Genomic DNA, 9,616 nt, shown 5'->3' with positions numbered 1-9,616 from the left:
ATTTCTGGAGGTGAGAAGCAGATACATGTCTAGAATAGCATGGGATGATTAGAGCAGTAGCATTTTAATGAATTGCATAGGAGAGAGGTGTGAGTAGGAGAGACGGATAAAAGAAAGATATCAATATGGGAAAGAATAGGACATGCATTAGTGTATCAGTAGTTGTGCAACAGAGGAACAGGCGTATCCTTACAATAAAAAGACAAGTGCGCAGCTAAAATGAACTAAATAAATAATGTTAATACAGTGTAAATGTGAATTAACACCAAATGCCCATATTTAGTGACAAAAAAGTGAGTTGATAATAAGACTATGTTACCAAAATATGGATGAGAGAGCTTCTGCTGCTGTAGATAGGGTAGCCCAGGACCCTGAGTAACTAGAAACAACAGAACAAAACACAGCGCACAACGCTCATCGTGAAATAAGTAAAAAACAGTGTTTATATATTAAAAGGTTTCAAGGTTCTGCGTACAAGAAGGCAATAATAAACAGGCACAGAATGCTACAATGTAGCTGTTACCACTCGTTCAAAACTGGATGTGGACCGCACGGGAACGAAGTCATCAGATGTCGTTATCCCACGCTTTATATCGGAGACCAGGGTAGGTATACAACCGCCGTTCAGCATATTGGATGCTTAGATTTTCTGTTAATCGAGTCCCAAAAGTCCAAATATAAGTGCCCAGTTACAGATAGGAACGAGGAGTAGTGGAAGCGACAGTCTCAACCTCATGTGCCGGCGTCTGACATCTGACTCGCGGCACTTCAATGTGTGCCGTCGAATGTTGGTCACGTCACGGTACAGGCGCCAGTTGGGGAGAGGTAATTCAATCAGTGTATAATCGCAGGAAAATTACAATAACCACAGGAAAATACAGTCAGGTCATTGAGCTGTGTTTTGTTCTGTTGTTTCTAGTATCCTTACAATGGTAGAAGTGAAAAACTGCAAGATGGAGTAACTGTGTTTATATGAGCGGAGACAAAGATGAAGGACCCTAATGTAATACCAAGACAGCGTACAGATTTAGTAAGGTTTACTGCCTCCGTGACTGAGGACCAACAGGCTGAAATCTGTGCCCTTGTGTGGTTGGTCCGCGGACCCCGAAAGCCGTGAATTTTGTGGCCCAGGACGATTAAAGCAGTGTTAATCATTTTAGGCCCTCTGAACCTTTCATGTTCATAGAGGCAGTAAGTCCTAATACATCTGTACTTGTGACGCAGCATGGATACTCATGGGTATTGACTGTAATGGGAAGGGAAAAATGTGGCCTTGTTAAAAATGAAATTTGAGAAATTCTCTCTTACCCTGTATTAGTCATAAGGCAATAAAGGGCCATACATACAGAGATTGCAGATAAATATAATTGTGTGTTATCAGTATAGAGATGATAGCAGAATCCCCAAAAAATTAATGAGTAGAGATGGGTGAATTATTTACCAACATTCAAATTGGCTGTGAATGTGAATTATTTTTGCAAGAGTTCAAAGTGTTCTATATATTGATTCAAACACATATTCAAACAACACGTGAAGAGACACCTGTGCACCAAAAATGGGCACCCCTTAGAGATACATTGGTAATTTGCATATCCAATTAGCATATTTCCCAGGTATCTCAGGTGTGCCCATTATTTTGTTCACACATGACTCTCCACATGTTGGTTAAAGGTGTATTTGAGGGGATAAATATAGGATTGGCCCTCTAGTAAAAGAGGGTGGGAACCAGGGTAGAAGCAAGTGGTTTAAGGTGATTGGAGGGAAATAAATCATGCTTGCATGTAATGGAGGTTGTGGAGTTGAGGAACCTCTTCTGTAACTGGTGAAAAACAGTAGTAAGAAAGAGACAGTGGATTTCTCTGACAACTTCCACCTTGTACTTGAAATAATTAGCAACATTTCACAGTGTAATGGAAGGAAGGAGCTGATGTAGAGACTAGAGAAGGACAAAGCCAATGACGGAGCAGAAGTGGCAAGGGTTGGATTGGTGCCTGTTTATTAGATAAGTGAAGTAGCTCTTTTTGAGGTTAACTCAAGACAGAAAGAATTTGTAGTGAAAGAAATCTGCTACAGAGTCTAACTTCTTCTCGAGTGATACAAAAGCATACAATGCATGTGTGTGTGTGTGTGTGTTTAGCCAGGCTTTTGGGTAGAGATGGGCAGATTTTTTTGGTGGATTTGGATCTGCAGTGGATCGGCCGGTTCCTTGTGTCCGTGGATCAATCTCAAAAAGGTCGACTCACGTTTTGTGGATTTTTAAATTAATATTGCCAATACACTCTGCAAATTCCACAATCCGTTGATCAATTTGTAGAATATGTCAATGGATTGTATCCAGTGGCAGATTTTGATGCACATGCTCGGATTAAAACTGGCCAAATCCGTCCAAAATTGATTTTGGGGTTTAAATGCGAGAAAGTCCGGGACACGGATTCAGGTGGATTCACCCATCTCTGGGTTGGTTAAAGCACTGGCAGAATCAGCATATGGGAGGCACATACTGGTAAAGTAAGGAACCAGGGCAGAGTTATAAATTGTAACAAGGCTGTTTGGATCAGCCAAAGGCGATAATGGAGAAGGTGTACATTTTATGTTTAATTTCAATGATTGAGGGTCAATCGAAGGCAGGTTGTGACCAGCAAGGAGAGTCTAGAGGATGAGAGGGAGTTAGATGAGGTTATTGTTATAGAATAGGAAAGAAGAGATTGAGAAATGGATTAACAAACAGTTTATGGTAAAGACAAAAAGTTCAAGGAAGTGAAGTGACCGTCCTTGTGGGTGAGGTAAGAAGGATTCCAGCTCCACTACCACGTACCGTATAATCTTTTATGTAATTTCTGACCCTGGATACTAAGTATTTTAAAATACATTGATATACATTGACAACTTTCCCCTTACTTCTAAAACATGGCTCAGGAAATTTGGGCCAATATTTTTTATTAAGTTTAGATTTTTGTCTATACTAACAACCAGTAAAAAGAAGGGTGGAGATGTGTAGCACTGCCGCAGTTTCCAACTCCCAGTGAGACCGGGAAAATGATGAGGTAAGCATTCAATTGAGCAACAGGTCAGGTTTTATTGCAGGGTGGTGCAGCAAAGGGACAGCCTTTGTCCCCTTGCTGCACCACCCTGCAATAAAACCTGACCTGTTGCTCAATTGAATGCTTACCTCATCATTTTTCCCGTCTCACTGGGAGTTGGAAACTGCGGCAGTGCTACACATCTCCACCCTTCTTTTTGCTGGATACCTACCTGGATGAACTGCACGCCCTGGATATCGAGGAGTCCTGCAAGCACCAAGGTAAAGGGCCATAGTGCCCCCACATATATGTATATGGTTACCGGTGCCATTCATTACTTCTTATTGGTTACTAGGGGGGGCCGTTATGGGGTTTCTTTCTGTGGTGGTCAAGTGGACCTCACTAGACTCCTAGCCCTTACCTGACAAATTGCCATATCATTCATGGACTTTCTCTTGTTATCCAGTACCATCTACACATGTCATGGAGGAATTCTGACCGATTTTGATGCATCACAAATATCTTGTTCTATACTAACAACCATACCACTACTTTTTAAAGCCATTTTGACCACTCCACATTTTTTCAAATAGTACAAGCAGATTCAGACCATACATTAATAGATCTCCTTCTCCGTTGTCTGTCTTTTCAGCAATACCAGTGGCACAAGTGATATTAGATTAACAACCACATTTTTATAATAGAAAATGGGAAGCTAGAAGAAATTTACTAGCAGATTTCCAGAGCAATATATTTATGGAACACTGCACTTTTCTTTGTTTGAATTACTACGAGTCACAAGGAATAATTCTCACAACCCTAAAAAAGTAGGTACAGTGAAAAGTAAGGTTATTGCACTCACACTTTCTATTTAATATTTTTTGTAAATTGCCAATTATGTTGGTAAGAATATAAGCTAAAATTGTTAAGAAATAGGAACGTACAAATCTCTAATAAAAATAATAATAATAATAACGCCATAAAATCACCAATGGCAATACATATCTACCTTGCAAGCTTAGTTTGATTCTTTTAGCGTCATATTCTCAGACCTGACAGTTCAACAAAATGAAAGTATCAGGGGTCAGGGGAAAATTCAGAAATCTTCTTAAACTATCTCCTTAGCAAATGTGGACTGTGGACTGTGGACTATTTCAGTTGGGCAGTGCACTTGTTATTTACCAAACTTGAGAAGTCAAATTTAAAGCGCTTCCATTTTTTTACCTGATCTATTACCTATTATATATTGATGTGACTTATAACATACAATTTGCTACCCTCCCAAGGTCTTACCATTTATATACACTTATATCTATTTTCTAGTAACCACGTTTCAAGAAATCTAAATGATTATTTAGGAAGGTTTTCAAAGCAATGACCGAATAATCCATATAGACACACATTATTTGTATACTGTACTTTCCTTGGGTAGGTAACCTTCCAAAACTTGTACACGTGTGACAACTGTGGTCCTCATTCAGTGTGTGAATATATATATATATATATATATATATACACATATATATACACATATATATATATATATATATATATATATATATATATATATATATATATATATACACACAAACACATACATACATATATACACAATACGATACCGCGTTGAAAGGAAATCAGAGGCAGCACTCCAATGGATCATCAAAATATGTATTGTAAGTTACCAAGACACCATAACTGATGTTTCGGTCCGCAGACGGGACCTTTCTCAAGGTGATGCGACCAACAAAGTGGATGTGAACACATGTAAATACTCTATACAATCTAAAACACCTGCTAAACATCACATTAATCAATAATTGCAAGAATACACTCAGTAACTGACCTCCTGCACACCTACTGTAGTGCCTGGCGTTGCCTGAAACGCAGGGAGCCGCCCGTGTGGTGGAATGCAGCTGGTGCACATGCGCAGACCAGAGGTGCAGGGTAGGAATAAATTGTGCGTGTCAGAGTGCATTGGGAAGTGCAGGCGCGATGTTGGAGCGCATAGAAGGCTGCATACAGTCCCACAGTGGCACAGTAATGATAATGCTTCCGGCGGCCATGTGATCCCATTTTAATTGCAAATAGCTGCCCCTAATTGTGTTCACTGGGTTTGGTTGAGGGTATAAATGGTTTCCACAGTCATTGTTCTCCAGCATGTTCTCCAGCATGCCCCTGAAGTAGGTCCTACACGGACCGAAACATTGGATTTTTGTGCCTGTGTACTTTGTCTTATTACAAGATTTTTGCATACTGTATTCCTTGAGTGCTGTTTTTCTGTTTCCCTTTGGGTTACTGTCTCACTCTCTCTCACCCCCTCACCCCCTCACCCCCTCACTCTCTCACTCTCTCACTCTCTCACTCTCTGTACACTTTTTAGATATTTACTAAAAAGAGGTTTGTTTCTATTGTTAGGGACCAATAAAACATTTTCTTCCCAATTGGCAATTCAATAACCCTTGGTTGGCAGGTTCCTCTCAGTCTGGAAGCCTGACCTCAACCCCCAAAATACATTGCTTCACCTTGGCCTGATACATAAGCATCTACTGTATGTGTTCCCACAAAAACATGATGTTAATATAAAGGAATATTTAGTGCTTTAGCTACATGTAGTTAAATTATATGTTTACAGCAACAAAGGAATGGAAAATTCATTTTAGAGAACTGACATTTTGTTCAAATGTTTTTGCTTAACCTTATGCTAACCTGAAGCATGTAAACAGATTTGTTTCGAAAGCCAGGGCAAAGGTAGCAGCCAGAGGATTTGGCTTTGCTGAATGGTCAAACTGATCAATAAGTAAAACAAATAGTATGAAACAGCGTCTTTGAAAATTTCCTAGTTTATTATTTATCCGCTTTTATAAAATCATGGGGTAGATTGAGCCCTCCAACCCCTTAAAATTACTTTCAGCAATTGGTAAAACCAGAGGTCCAATGAAAAAGGAGAACACCACGTGTTAATGTATTCCACTTATTCATTTGTCTAGTAATGTATTTCTTACAGTATTGGCATTTGCAGAAGGCGCAAATAGCTTAACTATGAAAAGAAATATACTGTAGGGGAGACTGTACTCTGGGAGAACTAAATAACAATAAATAAACCCCTGATTTTAATGGGATATACCACTCCTTGTTAAAAAAAAATAAAGGTATTATAACAATCATGAACTCCAGATTTTTATTCTACATCCCAACTTCTATGTCTCAGTAGTCACAACTGATACAATATTTAACAAACACAAAATAGGTACTACACGCATTATATAATCTTTCAGTACCATGAGGAGTTCAGTGGAAGATAAATAAGAAATGAAAATAATAGGACAAGAACGCATTTTAATTACTCGCTAAAATATTAATACACATAAAATAGTCCAAGGCTCTCTAGGCTCGGCAAGTAAATCTGAGCGATGTTATCCATGCTGGCAGAATTGGCTTAGGTCATTCACAACTACTGTATGCTACGGGTGGCAGAATTCCACTCATTTTAGTATAGCATTTTGAACATCCCCTTGCATCTTCCTTCACAATTTATTATAATATCAATAGAAAAGAAAAGTAATTTCTGTTTTATATAAGGATGATTTTTCCTTTGCAATTGAGTTGACACTACCTTTAAAATGTAAAGAAGAAAATAAGCTTTGCATAATAACACAGTTACAGTAGCTGCAAGGTGTTCTATATACTCTCAAAATTCTTGGCTTAATATAATACTGTATGTGCAATTCTCAAATTACATGTCCCAGACTGTGAAGTGACTCATATTCTGTACTAAAATAATAGTCTTTTAAAAAGGGTCAGCAATACCCAAAGGCAATATGCAGCAAAACAGCAGGACCCAGTGAATGGATTGTTACAGATTAATGTTATGTTTCAAAGCTTTATGTCAAAGATTCTGTTTTTTTTTTATTTCCTGACAAATATCTGTGTAAATATAATCAAGTTGTGAAAGAATTGAATAAAGAGTGATATGAAATAGGAATTTTGAAAATGATGACATCAAACACATTTATCTTTCATTTAGAACACAAAGAGGAATGCTGGTGAACATTATTCAATACGAAGATGTACAGTAAACACAATTTTGATGACTCATAATATCATTGATGAGATTTATTGGAATTGTGTTATGTACACTTCTCTAGTGGTTTGGAATGCTAGCCAATTATTAGTTTTAACACACATGACCTATAAAAATAATAATCATGTGAAATTATGTATAATCTGTTTTTCATTTAAAGCATGTGATATTTTGTATGCAGCATAGTGTGTTTTTTTAAGAGGCATTGTACATAAGACAAATGATTTCATTTTAGTTTTTAGATTAATATTTAAACAAATGTTAGTGTAGCAGGATGCCCCTTACCCTCGCTCCTGCGGGGGCTGTTGCTGCTGCGTGGGCTCTCGGCAGCATCGGAGGCAGGGGGTCGCCATCTTGGTTGTGTCGCGGAGGTTCGCACATGCGCAGTTAGGGCGATGCGGCGGCCATTACAGGATTGCGCACGCGGCCCCAATTGGAAAGAGGGCCATGGAGGACTACAGCCCCCAGAATGCTTAGAGGCAGACAGGCCACCTGACTCCAGGGAGCCAATAGGGCTTACAGCTTTCCCTGAGAGGAAAGATACATTGTTGTGTGCTGCAGTGAGGAAGCAGAAGAGGCAGTGACACAGACAGGGGAGGGTGGGTAAGTGTAGAGAGCAAGTGGCTCATACACTAGGCCAGACATCTCCCTTAGGCCCCAGCCACCTCAGCTTGTGGTTACTACAGGGACTCCCTTTAGATAGGGACAGGGTCCTGTAGAACCCAGTCAAGTGAGGGTACAGCCAGGAAGAGGAATATCCTGGTCAGTGATTGCAGTGAATCACTCTCTGCCAGTGCAGAGACCGTCATATCTATCCGGGTGGGATCGCCCCAGAGGAGCGTCGTGAAAGGCATTGTGGCGGCAGAACCTTTGCGAAGATCATCTGCTGCTCCGAGTGCAGGAGCGCTCGGCAGGTAACCCTACACCTAAGTGCACCATCTATAACATCCTCATACTTGTGGGCCGTGCGGTCACCACACACTTGGGTTTGGGTGTGGGACAGTGGACACGGTGTGGGTACACAGTGGAGGGTTGCACCCTGCGTTGGCGTTTTGGGTAGTTGTGCCATTAGAATTATAGAGTGAGAAGTGTATGCATATTGTTATAGTAAAGACCGTTGCTATTTTACATCAAGTGTATGTGTTCATTTGAATGTGTCCTGCGAGGAACAACTCCCGCTCTGCTATGAGCCATCGCAGGTGGAGGCGCTGCACCATATAGTATTGTTCCAGAGGATACACCCCAGGCTCTCACTGGCAGAGGGTCGGGCCTCTTGTCAGCCTAACAGGTAAAGCACCACACCTGGTAATACATATAGATTCTCCTCATATGCACCCTATCTGCGATTGGGGGGGGAGGGGGGAGGGGAATATGGGTTACATTTATTTAATATTAATGTTTCATTATTTAGTTTACAGTACTGTAAATAAAAATACCACTTGTGAGCACATTTGCAAGTCTCAGACAGGTCTGCAACCATGTCTTTCCCCATGGATAAAAAATAAAGAGTGACTGACTGTGAGAGCTTGTTTGCATATCGTTACCCAAAATCCCTGGCTACAGTGGAAGCATTGTATGCTAAGAGATAATGGGGAAAGACATGGTTGCAGACCTGTCTCAGATGTGCAAATGTACAAACACATGGTATTTTTATTTACTGTACGGTTGAAGTTTTTTGTCACTTTTTTTAATGTCTGGCTATATCCACTTGTAAGAAAGAATTAGGTGCACTCACTGGATTTATGTGACTGCCCCAGGTGCACAGTGATCATCCCCCTCTGGGGAGACCTATAATACATGACACATCCTCCTAAAACACGGGGGAACCGGCACTCCGGAGGTCTTCATACAAATAAAAGAGTTTTAATCACAGACCAGATTTAAACTCTCTTTTTTTGTATGAAGACCTCTGGAGTGCCAGTTCCTTCTTGTTTTCGGCAGATGTCTCCCGGTTATATCCACTTACCTGCACTGATGAGATGCAAAAGGTTGAAATAGCTGTCTATAAGTACAGCTGCAGCGGCCATTATTCGAACACTTCACGCGTTATGTATATCGGAATACCGATGACATGATGCGGGATGTCTTCCAACAGTACCGGAATGGCATTTTAGAGTTCTGTTTTTTAAACACCTGAAATTGACAAAGTAGCACAGTAGCACGGTACTGTACACATTGAAATTCATTCATTTCATTGCACACAAAGAAACAGAATCCATGAAATTCAAACAAAGCAATCGCGATAAGCGCGGGTGCCTGGGGCGATTGGGCGCGTTCATGCTGTGTGGAGTACAGCAGCGCAAATGAAAATGGCTCCGTGATTTGTTCGAATAACGGCCGCTGCATCTGTAGGTTGACTGGTTATGCACTTTTTAACCCAAGCGGTGCAGAAAAGCTGACTAATACAGCAGGCATAAGTCTATATGGTGAAGGGTTTTTGTCACTTTCTTTTAACCACTATAACTTTATCAATGTCTGATTATTTATTTTGAAACCATAGCACCATAGCTCT

The sequence above is a fragment of the Ascaphus truei genome, chromosome 2, assembly GCF_040206685.1.
Source record: "Ascaphus truei isolate aAscTru1 chromosome 2, aAscTru1.hap1, whole genome shotgun sequence".
NCBI lineage: Eukaryota > Metazoa > Chordata > Amphibia > Anura > Ascaphidae > Ascaphus > Ascaphus truei.
The sequence above is the reverse complement of the archived record's forward strand: the minus strand, read 5'-3'. Positions refer to the sequence as shown.